Genomic DNA, 20,798 nt, shown 5'->3' on the forward strand with positions numbered 1-20,798 from the left:
CTTCTGGCTAAGGCAGTTAAAGTTCACTCCCCCCATAACCTCCTTCCCCCATTGCTGGGCAGTTTACCCCCCACATACCCCTCCCCCCCCCCACCTCCATTGCTGGGCATGGCAGTGAAGGTCTAATACGCCCCTCTACCACTGCTGGTCATGACAAGGAAAGTTCAACCCCCCATAAACCCCCCTATTTCTGTGCATGGCAGTGAAAGTTTACTCCCCCCCACCCCACTACTAGGTATGTTAGTGAAAGTTTAAATTCCCCCCCCCCCATTCTACCACCCTCATTGCTGGCTATTGCAGCGTAAGTTTACACTCAATCCCCCACATTGCTGGGTATGACCTTGAAAGTTAACCCCCCCCCCCCCCAGATTCTGGCCTCCTCTCTCACTGCTGGCTTTAGCAGTGAAAGCTCAACCCCCCCCCCCCCCATTGCCCTCCCCCCCTTCCCCATTGCTGCACATGGCAGTGAAAACCCCTCAATAACCTACCGACATTGCTGACTATGGTAATGAAACTGTAACTCCCCCCCCCCTCCATGATTTCCCCACACATTGCTGGGCATTGCAATAAAAGTTTACCCCCCCCCTCCCCCCATAACATAACTCTCCCCCCAGTGCTGGGCAGACTTGCTCTAAGTCTGCAGTTAATCGATGATCGGATGATAAGTTACCTGTTTAAATGCCAACCTCCAGGGTCCAGCTCCTCTCTCTGTATAGAGACTTCAATTATCAATAGAGATCAGTGATAAGTCCTGTATGAGGGCGCCCCAATAAACAGTATTTCTTTTTATTCTCTCTAGCAGATGGCGGGACGACAGATAGCGTAGCGGCCCCTGCAGGACAGGCAGCAGCCCCTACAGAACGCGTAGCGGCCCCTACAAGAAACGTAGCAGCCCCTACAGAACGCGTGGAGGCCCCTACAAGAAACGTAGCAGCCCCTACAGAACGCGTGGAGGCCCCTACAAGAAACGTAGCAGCCCCTACAAAATACGAAGAGAACAATTTGACCCCAGAGAGTTTCATCTTCCATAGGATACTTGGATCAGGAGCCTCTGGAACGGTAAGTATGCAGAAATTAGTATTGAAGGCCCCATAGACACTATGGGGGACACATTATGACCATGTATGACGGGTGCAGCATAAACATGTGCACTCATCCAGCCTAAAGTACTGAGCAGGGAGGACGGCACATGGTTGGGTCCGCCTCCATTCTGCAAGGGGTGATGAATGGGGCGATAGCCTTAGCTTACCCTTCGGTGGCCGGCGCTATCCTCCGCTGTACCACGACCCTCCAATGTCACCCCCATACAACATGAGACTGCTGGTCCTGCATTATATGTGAGCTGTGACCAGTGAAGGGACGAGACTTTGTCAGGGGTGATGGCGCCGCGCAGAGGAAGTCTGGAGGAATAAGGTGAACCTATCACTCTATTCATCATCCCCTGGGCTCAATCAGCAGTATATAGGGTAGGGAGGGGCGCCCTGCAAGGGAATGTTTTTTACTCCCCTGTCAGTGCAGCAACCAATCAGAATCCAGCAATCTGACCTCTGCAAAGTGAATTCTGATTGGTCGCTCTAGTTTATGGCACCTAAGATACAGCCTGCTGTGCAATATGGGCGACGGAGGCTTTCTATTACATGTGGCTGTCGCCATATTTCCAGCAGGAGGGAAGGAAAACAATCACACTAGGAATGTTTAGTAATGGTGTCAGGCTTTGTTTACATTTGCGATTGAGGGGGCGGTAAAACCTGCATGTTTTTTTTTTTTTTTTACTGCCCCTCAACCGCTCCCCCTGGTGCTGGGGGCGTATGCTTGCTCAGTGGTCGAACTCGACCCATCGGAGTAAATGGTGCCGTGTTGCAACCGACCCCCACGCGGACAGCACTTAAATCAGCAAAGTGGGTGTAAACCAGGCCTAGCCGCTAGAGCACATGGAAAAAGATGATGTACTAACCGTTTCTCTCCTACAGGTGTTCCTGGCGACTCACATTGACAGCGGCATGTTGGTGGCCGTGAAGATCGTTGACAAGTTTTTTCTACAGAGATGCAGCAATGAAGCCATCCTGGCAGAGCGACGTGCCCTGGAGAAGGTGGGGGACGGCCATTACTGTACCCACGCCTACGCCACATTCCAGACAGAGGTAAGTCTATTTTTAGAAAAGAGAGAAGTATAGAATGAACGGCATGTATAAAAAATAGTGCAAACATTGCTTCATGACATCTGCATGTCCTTCTGTGATCAACCCAGTCCAGTGACATCATTGCTGGGTCAGTGACCTCAGCAATGTAATATATATGGATGGATGTACATAGAAGGATATAGGTAGATATAGATGGATGGATGGACTGTAGATAGATATAGATGGATTGATGGACTGTAGGTAGATATAGATGGATGGATGGACTGTAGGTAGATATAGATGGATGGATGGACTGTAGGTAGATATAGATGGATGGATGGACTGTAGGTAGATATAGATGGATGGATGGACTGTAGGTAGATATAGATGGATGGATGGACTGTAGATAGATATAGATGGATGGATGGACTGTAGGTAGATATAGATGGATGGATGGACTGTAGGTAGATATAGATGGATGGATGGACTGTAGGTAGATATAGATGGATGGATGGACTGTAGGTAGATATAGATGGATGGATGGACTGTAGGTAGATATAGATGGATGGATGGACTGTAGGTAGATATGGATGGATGGATGGACTGTAGATAGATATAGATGGATGGATGGACTGTAGATAGATATAGATGGATGGATGGACTGTAGATAGATATAGATGGATGGATGGACTGTAGATAGATATAGATGGATGGATGGACTGTAGGTAGATATAGATGGATGGATATAATGTAGGTAGATATAGATGGATGGATGGACTGTAGGTAGATATAGATGGATGGATGGATGGACTGTAGGTAGATAAAGATGGATGGATGGACAGTAGGTAGATATAGATGGATGGATGGACTGTAGGTAGATATAGATGGATGGATGGACTGTAGGTAGATATAGATGGATGGATGGATGGATGGACTGTAGGTACATATAGATGGATGGATGGATGGACTGTAGATAGATATAGATGGATGGATGTACTGTAGATAGATATAGATGGATGGACTGTAGGTAGATATAGATGGATGGATGGACTGTAGGTAGATATAGATGGATGGATGGACTGTAGGTAGATATAGATGGATGGATGGACTGTAGGTAGATATAGATGGATGGATGGACTGTAGGTAGATATAGATGGATGGACTGTAGGTAGATATAGATGGATGGATGGACTGTAGGTAGATATAGATGGATGGACTGTAGGTAGATATAGATGGATGGATGGACTGTAGGTAGATATAGATGGATGGACTGTAGGTAGATATAGATGGATGGATGGACTGTAGGTAGATATAGATGGGTGGATGGACTGTAGGTAGATATAGATGGATGGATGGACTGTAGATAGATATAGATGGATGGATGGACTGTAGATAGATATAGATGGATGGATGGACTGTAGGTAGATATAGATGGATGGATGTACTGTAGATAGATATAGATGGATGGATGGACTGTAGGTAGATATAGATGGATGGATGGATGGACTGTAGGTAGATATAGATGGATGGATGGACTGTAGGTAGATATAGATGGGTGGATGGACTGTAGGTAGATATAGATGGATGGATGGACTGTAGGTAGATATAGATGGATGGATGGACTGTAGGTAGATATAGATGGATGGATGGACTGTAGGTAGATATAGATGGGTGGATGGACTGTAGGTAGATATAGATGGATGGATGGACTGTAGATAGATATAGATGGATGGATGGACTGTAGATAGATATAGATGGATGGATGGACTGTAGGTAGATATAGATGAATGGATGGACTGTAGGTAGATATAGATGGGTGGATGGACTGTAGGTAGATATAGATGGATGGATGGACTGTAGATAGATATAGATGGATGGATGGACTGTAGATAGATATAGATGGATGGATGGACTGTAGGTAGATATAGATGGATGGATGGACTGTAGGTAGATATAGATGGATGGATGTACTGTAGATAGATATAGATGGATGGATGGACTGTAGGTAGATATAGATGGATGGATGGACTGTAGATAGATATAGATGGATGGATGGATGGACTGTAGATAGATATAGATGGATGGATGGACTGTAGATAGATATAGATGGATGGATGGACTGTAGGTAGATATAGATGGATGGACTGTAGGTAGATATAGATGGATGGATGGACTGTAGGTAGATATAGATGGATGGATGTACTGTAGATAGATATAGATGGATGGATGGACTGTAGGTAGATATAGATGGATGGATGGACTGTAGATAGATATAGATGGATGGATGGATGGACTGTAGATAGATATAGATGGATGGATGGACTGTAGATAGATATAGATGGATGGATGGACTGTAGGTAGATATAGATGGATGGACTGTAGGTATATATAGATGGATGGATGGACTGTAGATAGATATAGATGGGTGGATGGACTGTATGTAGTTATAGATGGATGGATGGACTGTAGGTAGATATAGATGGATGGATGGACTGTAGATAGATATAGATGGATGGATGGACTGTAGATAGATATAGATGGATGGATGGACTGTAGATAGATATAGATGGATGGATGGCTTATAGGTAGATATAGATGGATGGATGGATGGACTGTAGGTAGATATAGATGGATGGATGGACTGTAGATAGATATAGATGGATGGATGGACTGTAGATAGATATAGATGGATGGATGGACTGTAGATAGATATAGATGGATGGATGGACTGTAGGTAGATATAGATGAATGGATGGACTGTAGGTAGATATAGATGGATGGATGGACTGTAGGTAGATATAGATGGATGGATGTACTGTAGATAGATATAGATGGATGGATGGACTGTAGGTAGATATAGATGGATGGATGGACTGTAGATAGATATAGATGGATGGATGGATGGACTGTAGATAGATATAGATGGATGGATGGACTGTAGGTAGATATAGATGGATGGACTGTAGGTAGATATAGATGGATGGATGGACTGTAGGTAGATATAGATGGATGGATGGACTGTAGATAGATATAGATGGATGGATGGACTGTAGGTAGATATAGATGGATGGATGGACTGTAGGTAGATATGGATGGATGGATGGACTGTAGGTAGATATAGATGGATGGATGGACTGTAGATAGATATAGATGGATGGATGGCTTATAGGTAGATATAGATGGATGGATGGATGGACTGTAGGTAGATATAGATGGATGGATGGACTGTAGGTAGATATAGATGGATGGATGGACTGTAGATAGATATGGATGGATGGATGGACTGTAGGTAGATATAGATGGATGGATGGACTGTAGGTAGATATAGATGGATGGATGGATGGATGGATGGATGGATGGATGGATGGATGGACTGTAGGTAGATATAGATGGATGGACTGTAGATAGATATAGATGGATGGATGGCCTATAGGTAGATATAGATGGATTGATGGACTGTAGGTAGATATAGATGGATGGATGGACTGTAGGTAGATATGGATGGATGGATGGATGGATGGATGGACTGTAGGTAGATATAGATGGATGGACTGTAGGTAGATATAGATGGATGGATGGACTGTAGATAGATATAGATGGATGGATGGACTGTAGATAGATATAGATGGATGGATGGACTGTAGATAGATATAGATGGATGGATGGACTGTAGGTAGATATAGATGGATGGATGGATGGACTGTAGGTAGATATAGATGGGTGGATGGACTGTAGATAGATATAGATGGATGGATGGACTGTAGGTAGATATAGATGGATGGATGGATGGATGGATGGACTGTAGGTAGATATAGATGGATGGACTGTAGGTAGATATAGATGGATGGATGGACTGTAGGTAGATATAGACGGATGGATATAGTGTAGGTAGATATAGATGGATGGATGGACTGTAGGTAGATATAGATGGGTGGATGGACTGTAGATAGATATAGATGGATGGATGGACTGTAGATAGATATAGATGGATGGATGGACTGTAGGTAGATATAGATGGATGGATGGACTGTAGGTAGATATAGATGGATGGATGGACTGTAGGTAGATATAGATGGATGGATGGATGGACTGTAGGTAGATATGGATGGATGGATGGATGGATGGACTGTAGGTAGATATAGATGGATGGATGGACTGTAGATAGATACAGATGGATGGATGGACTGTAGGTAGATATAGATGGGTGGATGGACTGTAGGTAGATATAGATGGATGGATGGATGGACTGTAGGTAGATATGGATGGATGGATGGATGGATGGACTGTAGGTAGATATAGATGGATGGATGGACTGTAGATAGATACAGATGGATGGATGGACTGTAGGTAGATATAGATGGGTGGATGGACTGTAGGTAGATATCGATGGATGGATGGACTGTAGGTAGATATAGATGGATGGATGGACTGTAGGTAGATATAGATGGATGGATGGACTGTAGATAGATATAGATGGATGGATGGACTGTAGGTAGATATAGATGGATGGATGGATGGACTGTAGGTAGATATGGATGGATGGATGGATGGATGGACTGTAGATAGATATAGATGGATGGATGGACTGTAGGTAGATATAGATGGATGGATGGACTGTAGGTAGATATAGATGGATGGATATAGTGTAGATAGATATAGATGGATGGATGGACTGTAGGTAGATATAGATGGATGGATGGATGGACTGTAGGTAGATATGGATGGATGGATGGATGGATGGACTGTAGGTAGATATAGATGGATGGATGGACTGTAGATAGATACAGATGGATGGATGGACTGTAGGTAGATATAGATGGGTGGATGGACTGTAGGTAGATATCGATGGATGGATGGACTGTAGGTAGATATAGATGGATGGATGGACTGTAGGTAGATATAGATGGGTGGATGGACTGTAGATAGATATAGATGGATGGATGGACTGTAGGTAGATATAGATGGATGGATGGATGGACTGTAGGTAGATATAGATGGGTGGATGGACTGTAGGTAGATATAGATGGGTGGATGGACTGTAGATAGATATAGATGGATGGATGGACTGTAGGTAGATATAGATGGATGGATGGACTGTAGATAGATATGGATGGATGGATGGATGGACTGTAGGTAGATATAGATGGATGGATGGACTGTAGATAGATACAGATGGATGGATGGACTGTAGATAGATATAGATGGATGGATGGACTGTAGGTAGATATAGATGGATGGACTGTAGATAGATATGGATGGATGGATGGATGGACTGTAGGTAGATATAGATGAATGGATGGACTGTAGGTAGATATAGATGGGTGGATGGACTGTAGGTAGATATAGATGGATGGATGGACTGTAGGTAGATATAGATGGATGGATGGACTGTAGATAGATATAGATGGATGGATGGACTGTAGGTAGATATGGATGGATGGATGGACTGTAGGTAGATATAGATGGGTGGATGGACTGTAGGTAGATATAGATGGATGGATGGACTGTAGATAGATATAGATGGGTGGATGGACTGTAGGTAGATATAGATGGGTGGATGGACTGTATGTAGATATATATATAACATGTGATTCAGATTTGGACCTTCTAAGTAAAATGCATTCATTGACCTGACTGTGTTCTCTCCCCCCCCCCCCCCAGAAACAACTCTACTTTGTCATGGAGTATGCAAGTGGAGGAGATCTGTCGGATGCGCCGGTAAGACGTGACACCACCAAGATCAGACTGACGGCAGCGGAGCTCATCTGTGGTCTGCAGTTTATCCACTCCAGAGGTATCATACACGGGTAAGTACTATTATTCATTTTACAATCCCCCCCCCCACCGCTGCCTCAACACCCAATGGTGATCCGTTCCTCCTCCATCCCATCCAATGTCCGTCCTTCTGCTGGACGCACACATAAGGAGAGGAGGACAGAGGAACGCAGACTGGATGATAGGAAACTTTGGGCAGCGCTGGGAAAGGGAGCTTTGTGAATGTTCATCCCTCTATGGATTTGTAATACCGGGATATATTAGGGGGGGGGGGATCATTGTCTGAACTGCAGTGCTGACTTTTTTTTTTTCTCCACAGAGGTTTAAAGCTTAAAAACATCCTCATAGATGGCACCGGTCACATCAAGATTGCTGACTTTGGTCATGCAAGTATCCACCCGCCTGAACAGAAGGTAAGTTCAATGTGCCCATACACAGGGCAATTATCAACCAGACTAAGATTATAGAGAACCTGTATATGCAGAGCAATTATCAGATTAGGACTGGATTAAAGACCTTGGGGGTCCCGCTCAGCTACCCATCTGGCTCTGGGGGTGGTGTCCAGTCCTGGGGGCCTCAGTCAGTCACTATCTGGTCCTCGGGGTCCCGTCCAAGATACACTTGCCCCTGGGGTCCCTGTCCCACTACCATCTGGCCCTGAGGGTCCTGTCCAATCCTGGGGGACCCTGCCTAACCATAATCTGGCCCTGGATGTCCCGTCCAGCTACCATCTGGCTCTTAGGTTCCTGTCCAGTCCTGGAGAGCTCTGTTCAGCTACCATCTGGCCTTGGGGGTCCTGTTCAGTCCTGGGGGGGGCCCTGTTATACCATCATCTGGCCCTGGGTGTCCCATCCAGCTACCCTTCGCCCCTGGGAGCCCTGTCCAGCTACCATCTGGCTCTGAGGGTCCTGTCTGGTCCTGGGGTGCCCTGTCCAGTTACCATCTGGCTCTGAGGGTCCTGTCTGGTCCTGGGGTGCTCTGTTCAGCTACCATCTGGCCTTGGGGGTCCTGTTCAGTCCTGGGGGGGCCCTGTTATACCATCACCTGGCCCTGGGTGTCCCATCCAGCTACCCTCCGCCCCTGGGAGCCCTGTCCAGCTACCATCTGGCTCTGAGGGTCCTGTCCGGTCCTGGGGCGCTCTGTCCAGCTACCATCTGGCTCTGAGGGTCCTGTCCAGTCCTGGGGAGCTCTGTTCAGCTACCATCTGGCCTTGGGGGTCCTGTTCAGTCCTGGGGGGGCCCTGTTATACCATCACCTGGCCCTGGGTGTCCCATCCAGCTACCCTCCGCCCCTGGGAGCCCTGTCCAGCTACCATCTGGCTCTGAGGGTCCTGTCTGGTCCTGGGGTGCCCTGTCCAGCTACCATCTGGCTCTGAGGGTCCTGTCTGGTCCTGGGGCGCCCTGTCCAGCTACCATCTGGCCTTGGGGGTCCTGTTCAGTCCTGGGGGGGCCCTGTTATACCATCATCTGGCCCTGGGTGTCCCATCCAGCTACCCTCTGCCCCTGGGAGCCCTGTCCAGCTACCATCTGGCTCTGAGGGTCCTGTCTGGTCCTGGGGAGCCCTGTCCAGCTACCATCTGGCTCTGAGGGTCCTGTCCGGTCCTGGGGCGCCCTGTCCAGCTACCATCTGGCCTTGGGGGTCCTGTTCAGTCCTGGGGGGGCCCTGTTATACCATCATCTGGCCCTGGGTGTCCCATCCAGCTACCCTCTGCCCCTGGGAGCCCTGTCCAGCTACCATCTGGCTCTGAGGGTCCTGTCCGGTCCTGGGGTGCCCTGTCCAGCTCTTATCTGGCTCTGAGGGTCCTGTCCGGTCCTGGGGCGCCCTGTCCAGTTACCATCTGGCCCTTGGGGCTTCATCAACCCCTGGGGAATAAAATTTTACACATTAAAACTGAAAAGTTGTTGTAATGCTGATGCTGCTGGTTTCTAGCCTGACCTGTCATCCTTACCTTTCTCTCTCTGATTTCCCCACAGATGCAGTTTGACCCATCAATAGATTATTTCTTGTTGGCGTACACGTTATGTGATCTGGCCTGTGGTTTTTATTCAGTCGTTTTTGACAATGCCACGCACTATGTATTGCCACCATTTCCAGCTGACACCGACCCCGACCTCGTTGACCTTCTGAAAAGGGTAAGTAGTAATACAAGGAAAGTAGCTACCGTGTTTCCCCGAAAATAAGACCGGGTCTTATATTAATTTTGGCTACAAAAAACACACCAGGGCTTATTTTCAGGGGATGTCTTATTTATTTATTGTATGTAAAAAGATGATCTTAACCACTTAAGCCCCGGAAGATTTTACCCCCTTTCTGACCAGGGGGTATTTTGCGATTCGGCACTGCGTGACTTTAACGGACAATTGCGCGGTCGTGCGACGCTGTACCTAAACTAATTTGACGTCCTTTTTTTTCCCACAAACAGAGATTTCTTTTGGTGGTATTTGATCACCTGTGCGATTTTTTGATCATGCGCTGTAATCAAAAAAAGAGCGAAAATTTTGCAAAAATAACAATATTTTTCAAATTTTTTTTATATGAAATTCCCCCCAAAAAAACGTAAAAAACAAAATTTTTTTTAAATTTTTGGCCAATTTGTTTTCTGCTACATATGTTTGGTAAACAAAATCACAATAAGCGTATTTTGATTGGTTTGCGCAAAAGTTATTGCGTTTACTAACTAAGGGAAATATTTTTGTCATTTTTGTTGTTTTTTTTGTTTTTTTTAACGAGTAATGGCGGCGATCTGCAATTTTTTTTTGCGGGACTGCGACATTGCGGCGGACAGATCGGACCCTTGACTGACATTTTTGATTCTTTTGGGGGTACCAGTGACATTACTACAGTAATCAGTGCTATACATATGCACTGTTACTGTAAAAATGACACTGGCAGGGAAGGGGTTAACTTTATTAGAGATGCAGTGACTATGTGTGTCCCTAGGGGCGTGCTTCTTACTGTGCAGGGATGTGGCTGTGTGTGTAACAGCACAGATCAACGGTCCTACATAACAGGACCGTTAGATCAGTGCTTTTACACAGGGGAGAATGACAGGCGGCTTTGTTTACATTAGCCGCCTGCCTTTCTCCCTTCGCAGCGGGGGATCCCAAGTGACCGGCGGACATCGGGTCCGCTGGTCACACGCACGGAAGGTGTCCGTGAACGAGCCGAGGCGGGAGCGCGCCCGCTGCTATTGGCTCCCAGGCTAGTGACGTACCGGTACGTCACTTTGCCTGGCCGGGGCTGACCGCCGCAGTATATGTACTTGCGGCGGTCGGCAACCGGTTAAAAGGGATTGTAACCCTAAACTAAATAAATATCCTGATCCTTTAAAGCATGGTAGACAGCACAGTACTTGTGTTGGGTCATTTAGCCCTTTTTATGTTATAAAAAAACCTGGAATAAAATAATAAAATGTTAAAAAAAGTTCTCTCCCCCTCTCTCGCTGTCAGCTCAGGAGTCAGCATTATGACATTCTGTAATCCCAAAAATAAACCTTGGATAAAGTCATTGTAAAAATATGTAATCAATTTTGTAAAAAGATTATGTAATGTGCAGTGTGTCTCCTTTTGTAACTTTATTGTGGAAAATACCTTATTTACAGCGCCGCTGGGCACTCACGTGACCCTCCGGAGCTCTACTTTCCCTCTCCGAATACTACAGAAAGAGGGGCTGAGATCAAGGATTTTACTAGGGCTTATTTTTGGGGTAGGGCTTATATTGCAGCCATCCCTGAAAATCATGCTAGGTCTTATTTTTGGGGTAGGGCTTATATTGCAGCCATCCCTGAAAATCATGCTAGGTCTTATTTTCGGGGTAGGGCTTATATTGCAGCCATCCCTGAAAATCATGCTAGGTCTTATTTTCGGGGTAGGGCTTATGTTCAGGGAAACAGGGTATAAAGGCTCAGCCAAAGAGTCAGTGCGCTTCATGCGCCAATATTGTCATCTTATGCTTATCTGTTTTCTTTTTCCCCCGTAGCTCCTGTCCAATTGCAAAGAGGTACGCCAAGCGACCATCAACAACATCAGAGACCACCCGTTTTTCCGAGAAATAAACTGGGAGGAGGTGGAGGCCAGAGAGACACGCCCCCCATTCTTTGTACGTCGAAAGGTATGTATTTGATCAGTGTATCAATAGGGGACATTTTTGCATTGGGACGTCATTTTGCTTTGAAGTGGAAGGGACTCGATTTTGCATTGAAGTCAGTCAATGGGACGCGATTTTGCATTGCAGTCAATGGGACGCGATTTTGCATTGCAGTCAATGGGACGCGATTTTGCATTGAATTCAATAGGACGCGGCATGCCATTATCGGCACATTTTTTTTCCTATCAGCAAAACGCAGATAATCCTATTCTTGGCTGATATCTTTCCACGGCCGATATATCAGTGCAACCCCTATATAAAATGATTTCTTCTAATCATTCATGGATCTCATGGTTCTCTCTTTTTCTAATTCAGGGTCTCAGAAAAGTTACAAGGAGGAAGATACCACCGGATTCCTTCCTATTCAATGATTTAATGAAATGCAAAAAGCCGGTGCTATACAAAGGCTTCTCATTTGTAAGTGATCAATGGAGAGTCATACAGAAACTAAACTGAAGCCGAAACACGCCAGGATGAAATTTATGGAAACCGACGTAAAATACTGCGAGGAATTTCACGCCTACTGTTACTTCTCAACCATCTACCACCATTGAAAGCAGCAATCATCACATACCCCAAGGAAACAAGACTTCCAGAGAGTACAAAGTCTGATGGACATGCAGCTTCAAGGAAGTCCTACCTGATCTAGGAAAAGGACACATCATATAAAATAGCTGGACTAGCCTAAGTCCACAAGGGAGACGGGACTGAGTGTACAAGGGAACCGGGACTGAGTCTACAAGGGAGCCGGGACAGAGTCTACAAGGGAGCCGGGACAGAGTCTACAAGGGAGCCGGGACAGAGTCTACAAGGGAGCCGGGACAGAGTCTACAAGGGAGCCGGGACAGAGTCTACAAGAGCCGGGACAGAGTCTACAAGGGAGCCGGGACAGAGTCTACAAGGGAGCCGGGACAGAGTCTACAAGGGCCGGGACAGAGTCCACAAGGGAGCCGGGACAAAGTCTACAAGGGAGCTGGAAAACAGAGTCCACAAGGGAGCCGGGACAGAGTCTACAAGGGAGCCGGAAAACAGAGTCCACAAGGGAGCCGGGACAGAGTGCACAAGGGAGGCAGGACAGAGTGCACAAGGGAGGCGGGACAGAGTGCACAAGGGAGGCGGGACAGAGTGCACAAGGGAGGCGGGACAGAGTGCACAAGGGAGGCGGGACAGAGTGCACAAGGGAGGCGGGACAGAGGGCACAAGGGAGCCGGGACAGAGTCTACAAGGGAGCCGGGACAGAGTCTACAAGGGAGCCGGGACAGAGTCTACAAGGGAGCTAGGACAGAGCCTACAAGGGTGTCGGGACAGAGCCTACAAGGGTGTCGGGACAGAGCCTACAAGGGAGTCGGGACAGAGTCTACAAGGGAGCCGGGACAGAGTCTACAAGGGAGCTAGGACAGAGCCTACAAGGGTGTCGGGACAGAGCCTACAAGGGTGTCGGGACAGAGCCTACAAGGGTGTCGGGACAGAGCCTACAAGGGTGTCGGGACAGGGTCTACAAGGGAGCCGGGACAGAGTCAGACTGAAACTGTGAGGAAGTCAGGACTGAGCCTACGATGGAGCAGGGAGGAGTGTGCAGAAAAGCAGGGAGGAGTCTGTGGGGGGACAGACTCCCAATGCGACCCTGCAGTCTCTTCTTCGCTCCCTCATAGACTTAGTCCCCTCTTCCCGAGCGGGGGGGGGGGGGAGTGGGTAGAAGTTTCCTAGGAAGCAGGGAGGAGTCTGTAAGGGTAAAAGAGGTGTGTGAGATGCAGGGAGGAGCTTGACAGAGAGCAGGGGACAGGGGAGTCTTTCAGAGAGTGGGGAGGGGTCTGCCACTAATTGGAGACTCAGTCTACAACAGAGCAGGGAGGAGTGCTGTCAAGATCTTACATTGCCTTCCTGTTGGCAGCCATCTTGGACATGTGCAGACTGCTGTCTCTTATAAACTCTGTTTGCATCATCACTTGCCTGCTGCCTGGGTGTCGCTCAGTGATGATGTTGCACACCTGACTATATACAGGTATATATCACCTGTTGGCTTGCAGTGCTTGCCCTTGCGTTTGTGCCCTAAGGTGCATTTCTGCTAGCAGTCTGTTTTCCATGTTCCTGACCTGGCTTTGGCTGATGACTTTCCTGGCTCTCGATTCCGCAGCAGCAGACGTCCCGGCATCGGCAGACGACCCCACATCGGCAGAGGATTCGGCATCGGCAGACGACCCCACATCGGCAGAGGATCCGGCGTCGGCAGACGACCCCACATCGGCAGAGGATCCCGCATCGGCAGACTACCCTTTACTGGACACAACCCCAGTTGTTCCCGATTTCCCTCCTCGCTCTTGCTGTGCGTTTATTGTTGTTGTTCAAATAAATTGCTTAAATATAAATCTTCGTGTGGTCTGGTTTCCTGGCAAGTCTGGATATTAACCAACTCTTTGACTCAGGGTGAAGCTCCAATATATGTCATGATCCAACACTGGGGTGTATAGCAAGTAGGGATTGACCGATTATCGGCAAAGCCGATATATCGAGGGCTGATATGCACTTTCCCCGATATATCGTAATTGGCCCTGGAGGTTACTGATATTTCGGGAAAGTGCTTGTAATGGAGTGATCCCTGCAGCTAGAGGCATCACCCCGGTACCGGCGTCCATAGCCGACGGTCAGCTGTCTTGTAATGACAACGGATGCAGCTGAGAAGCCGCTCGGCTGTCATAACAAGGAGCAGGAGGGGACGTCCCCCCCCCCTCCCGCCGCCTTCCGCGGCTCGCCCCGGGTCTACCGTCACACCGGGAGACCCGGGCAACCAGCCTGCACAGCCGCCGAAAACCCGATCAAAGCCGCATTCGGCTCTGATCGGGTCTCCATGCAAAAACCCTGAAGTGATGTCATGACATCACTTCCGGGTACTGGCGCCAAATTCAAAAGAATTACAGCATTCAAAACAGCCAAACTTGGTGTTTTGAATGCTTTTAAGTGCAGAGAAGGGTTTTGGGGTCTTTTAAACCCCCAGATCCCTCCACAAGAGTACCTGTCAAGAAATAAAAAAAAAAAAAACATTTTTTTTTTAATGTACGAAAATATCGGCTAATACCGATACGCGATGACCAAAATATCGTTATCGGCAATGAAAAAACGATATCGGTCGATCACTAATAGCAAAGCAACAGGTATACTCCATAAAGGGTAAAACATGTACAAAAAAAGGAGCTGATAGTGCATTAACCTTAAAACAATCACATTTATTGCTAAAATGTTGCACTTACATCCATCACACGGTATTAGGGCATTCACGAAAAAAGACAAACACAGCCACCTTCAGTGCGGACAATGTAAAAGTGACGAGCACCGCTACTCCGTCCGACGCGTTTCCCCCTCATACAAGCGTCAACTGGGAATGGAGTGTAGCACATGCCGTCACTGACATTGCTCTTATAAATAAGAGGAGGAGAACTTCCGGTAGAATGTAAAGAGACCCCGAGGGCCAGAAAAAGACCATTTCCGCCCAGATGATTAAAATCACTCGGATCAAATCCACCCGATATATATAATGTCATTGATTGCTTGGACCTAGCAGCCGTGACTAAAGAGGCATCAGGGTAATCGTGACATAATATATATCACAATACTTACTTAGAAAAGCCAATCTTGCCAAATAAATTATTCCAACCAAAGAAAATGATTTATCTAAGGGATTTCTCCATATATATATATAAAACTTATAAAAATACAAAAAGTAAAAAATATAAAGAAAAATGTATATTCCACCATAAGAAAAATATATAAACGATTAATAAAAAATCAATCATCCTAAAAGGATAATAAAAATGGTTCTTTGCATTCTAACGAATAGGTTCTGTACAAATAAAATTATATTGTAAAACATATTCCCCAAAAACCATTTTAATTCTTAAAAAATATATATATATATATATATTAGGGCTGCGCATCTTCACCCACCTCACGATTCAATTCGATTACGATTATTAGGGTCACGATTCGATTCCGCGATGCATCACGATTACTGCCCAATGCCCATGCCCAGCCCACTGCCCAATGGTTTTCAAAACTTTATAAAAAAAAAAAAACAAACAATCAAGCAGTCACAAATAAAGAATCATTTTTATTTTCATTTGCTTTTAAAGGACACTTCCCTGGACCCTGGCATGGCCTGCAAGCCCTGCATAGTGCACTGCAAACATATAGGAGGTCTCCTCAGGGATGTGATATATACATGGTGGTATATGGGGGTCTCCTCAGGGATGTGATATATACATGGCGGTGTATGGGGGTCTCCTCAGGGATGTGATATATACATGGCGGTGTATGGAGGTCTCCTCAGGGATGTGATAAATACATGGCGGTGTATGGGGGTCTCCTCAGGGATATCCAGGATGTGATATATATACATGGCGGTATATGGAGACCCCCATACACCGCCATGTATATATCACATCCCTGAGGAGACCCCCATACATATATCAGATCCTGGATATCCCTGAGGTCTCCTCAGGGATATCAGGGATGTGATATATATTATATACATGGCATTGGATGGGGGTCTCCTCAGGGATATCAGGGATGTGATATATATTATATACATGGCATTGGATGGGGGTCTCCTCAGGGATATCAGGGATGTGATATATATTATATACATGGCATTGGATGGAGGTCTCCTCAGGGATATCAGGGATGTGATATATATTATATACATGGCATTGGATGGGGGTCTCCTCAGGGATATCAGGGATGTGATATATATTATATACATGGCATTGGATGGGGGTCTCCTCAGGGATAGACTGATGAGGCTCCTTCAAATAGGGATTATGGATCCATAAAACTCTGAAAACTGTCATTCCTGGCACTTTTATGTGTTCTAACTCTAGTGACACAGTCAATGAACAGGTCTAGGGAGACTAAGGGTCCCCCCCAAGAAAGGAGTCAACTAAGGACACCAAGGTGGGTGAAAGTCAAAAAGGTAAATCTTTATTATGGCACATAAGCCCAAAAATAACAAAAACAGTGTGCATTGATGTGGCACACAACAAATATAATTAAAACATCATAAAAGTGAGGACAACACACAATAGGAGAAAATCAACCCGGGTATAATAAGGTGGCTTGTTGCATAGGGAATGCAGTTGCTGGGGAAATGTGGACCTATTAGGGTTCCAAAATAATTGCACAGTCCCAGATGACAGCAAGCATTCAGTAAGGATTGACCAAGAAAAACCTGATATACACAGTCCAGGTTTAAGGGAATGAAAGGACCACATGTAGCATAAAGACTTGTTGCATGGGGAATACAGGGACTGATAACATATTGGCCCGTATGGACTCTAGATAAATTGCACAGTCCCAAATAGCAGCAAGGATATGGAGAAGGTGGTGGTAAACAGGGATTTCTTGTTTGCAAAACAATCACGGCTTGGGGGAATGGAAGAAGAACAGGCAGGTGGATTCGTAGTTGGAATGATTTCATCCAGTGAGTGGGACTGAATCTGGTGATGCCGGATCAAAGGCAAATCATGGGGCAACTAATGGCGGTTTGTTTGAGCAGAAGAGTCCCCCAGATGTGTGACAGATGTTGATCACTGGGATGACAGATGTGGCAGATGTGCACCAGATTACAGACAGATGTGCGCCAGATGTGGCAGATAATGTGTGACAGATGATCACGGAAAAAATGTGTCAGATGATCATGGACAGATGTGCCAGATGTTGATCACTGGGATGAAAGATGTGGCAGATGTGCGCCGGATGATCAAGGACAGAAGTGGCAGATGTGTGCCAGACGTGGCAGATGATCACGGACAGATGTTCCAGATGTGCACCATATGATCGCAGGCAGATGTGTGCCAGATGTGGTAAATGATGTGTACCAGATCAAGGACTGATGTGCGACAGAGGATCACGGACAGATGTGTCAGATGATGTGCGCCAGGTGTGCACAAGTTGATCAGACAGATGTGGAAGATGTTTACTGGGATAGAATATTTTATTGGGACAGATGTGGGACATGTGTGGGACATGTGTTTTTACTGCAGGACACTGGGAACAGCAATCCGATCCACTTCTCCTCTGACAGAGGCTGTCAATGAGGAGGAGAGCAGATCTTAGCTGGCAGCCAGGGATCAGTTTGTATACAGCACTTTTTCTGCTTTTTTACTCACTGATTACCCAGATAAGTGAGTAAAAAGCAGTAAAAATGCTGTGTACTCACTGATCCCTGGCTGGCAGCTGAGATCTGCTCTCCTCCTCACTGACATCCTCTGTCAGAGGAGAAGCAAAGCCGATCACCGTTAGAACTGCCGATAGTTTCAACTTGCCGAAAATTTCAACCGATGACGTCACTTCCGCCGCGAGTACGAGCGAGTACGAGACTTCCAATCACACTGCCAATGCAATGCGAGTCAATGCCCGTGCACAGTGGAGAACACTGTGCACGAGAGTTGGATTTTTCGGCAAGAAATGTCAACGCAACTGCGCATGCGTCCGACATTTGGAGCCGCTGTAGTTGGATTTTTCGGCAAGATGTTGCGCCAGACATCCCAGCATCTCCCTTGAAGTATGGAGAACTACAAGTCCAAGCGTCCCCTCCCCCTTCAGTAATTATATATATATATATAAAGAATTTACAAAAAAAAATCTGCAGCATGGTTAACACTACCATCTATATATATATATATATAGCTTTTTTTTTCATCCTCCCGTTTATTTATTTTTATATCTATCTATAAAAATGGACGGGTAAAAGAAAAAACCTAAATAAATAAATACCAGTGCCTGACACTTTGATAATATATATATATATATTTATCCTCACATTTATATATTTTATATAGTTTTTATATATATATATATATATATATATTGATTTGATCAGAAGAACAGCCCTCTTTTGATATAGCTGGCTGAGAGGAGTGGCAGCTCTTTCATGATGTGCCAGCATGATGGGGGACACAGGCTGCAGGACGACGGGGGACAAAGGCTACGAGATGGGGACACAGTCTGCATGGTGGCGGGGGACACAGGCTGCAGGACAACGGGGGAAACAGGCTGCAGGACGACGGGGGACACAGGCTGCAGGACGACGGGGGACACAGGCTGCAGGACGACGGGGGACACAGGCTGCAGGACGACGGGGGACACAGGCTGCAGGATGACGGGGGACACAGGCTACAAGATGGGGACACAGTCTGCATGATGGCAGGGGACACAGGCGGAGTCAGGGGTGTACCAATGGAGGGGTGGGGCACAGTGGCGACTGGTGCTCAAAATTTTTGGGGGGGGGGGGGCGCAAACAGAAAAATGTAATAGGCATTGCTTTGCGGCAAAAAACGCTGTAAAAAATTGCGTGACTTTGAGGTCGCAAAAGTGTGAAAGGGGCCTTCAGTAATTAAGGTATAGCGTGCCCACTTTCAATGCAGAGTGACCAGCGTGCCCCCTTTCAATGCACAGTAACCAGCGTGCCCCCTTTCAATGCAGTGACCAGTGTACATGCCCCCAATGCAGTGACCAGCATACATGTCCCCAATGCAGAGATCAGCGTGCGTGCCCCCAATGCAGTGACCAGCATACATGCCCCCAATGCAGTGACCAGCGTACATGCCCCCAATGCAGTGACCAGCATACATGCCCCCAATGCAGTGACCAGCATACATGCCGCCAATGTAGTGACCAGCGTACATGCCCCCAATGCAGTGACCAGCATACATGCCCCCAATGCAGTGACCAGCGTACATGCCCCCAATGCAGTGACCAGCGTACATGCCACCAATGCAGTGACCAGCGTACATGCCCCCAATGCAGTGACCAGCGTACATGCCCCCAATGCAGTGACCAGCGTACATGCCCCCAATGCAGTGACCAACGTACATGCCGCCAATGCAGTGACCAGCGTACATGCCCCCAATGCAGTGACCAGCGTACATGCCCCCAATGCAGTGACCAGCGTACATGCCGCCAATGTAGTGACCAGCGTACATGCCGCCAATGCAGTGACCAGCATACATGCCCCCAATGCAGTGACCAGCATACATGCCGCCAATGTAGTGACCAGCGTACATGCCGCCAATGCAGTGACCAGCATACATGCCCCCAATGCAGTGACCAGCATACATGCCCCCAATGCAGTGACCAGCGTACATGCCCCCAATGCAGTGACCAGCGTACATGCCACCAATGCAGTGACCAGCGTACATGCCCCCAATGCACTGACCAGCGTACATGCCCCCAATGCAGTGACCAGCGTACATGCCCCCAATGCAGTGACCAGCGTACATGCCCCCAATGCAGTGACCAGCGTACATGCCCCCAATGCAGTGACCAGCATACATGCCGCCAATGCAGAGATCAGCGTGCGTGCCCACTTCAATGCAATGAACATTGTGCGTTGCCCCAATCAATGCAGAGTTCAGCGTGTGTGCCCCCACCCCCCCCCCACCCCCCGAGAGCAGTGCACTTACCTGGAGCACGGCGGCGACGGCTTCTCTTGTCTTCAGTCCCGGACTCCCGGCGGGCGGCTTCTTCTCACTCCGGCTGCGTGTCTTCTCTGGTCCTCCCGCCTCCTCCTCGGCCAATGGCATGGGGTTTGCCATGCGGCCAATCAGGAAGCCGGTATTAGACCGGCTTCCTGATTGGCCAGGAGGAGGATCGGTGTGACAATAGCGAATTTTCATTCGCTATTGTCACACAATGGGCGGGCTCTGGGCGCACTGCTCTGCGCCCCGGGACCACCCTTTGCATCAACCTATTAGGGCCTCTGGCTCT

At 47.2% G+C, this 20,798-nt stretch overlaps 1 long non-coding RNA gene across 1 annotated transcript in view; it reads right to left on the reverse strand.

Moving 5' to 3' along the window:
• Positions 1-1,994: 1,994 nt before the first annotated feature.
• LOC309554369 overlaps positions 1,995-20,798 on the reverse strand; it is a 92,525-nt gene continuing 73,721 nt past the window's right edge. Inside the window, exon 3 of the long non-coding RNA XR_014225230.1 lies at positions 1,995-2,147. This is a non-coding gene — a long non-coding RNA (uncharacterized lncRNA). The remainder of the gene's footprint in view (positions 2,148-20,798) is intronic.

This window comes from Pelophylax lessonae (assembly GCF_965119305.1).
Source record: "Pelophylax lessonae genome assembly, chromosome: 4".
Taxonomy (NCBI): domain Eukaryota; kingdom Metazoa; phylum Chordata; class Amphibia; order Anura; family Ranidae; genus Pelophylax; species Pelophylax lessonae.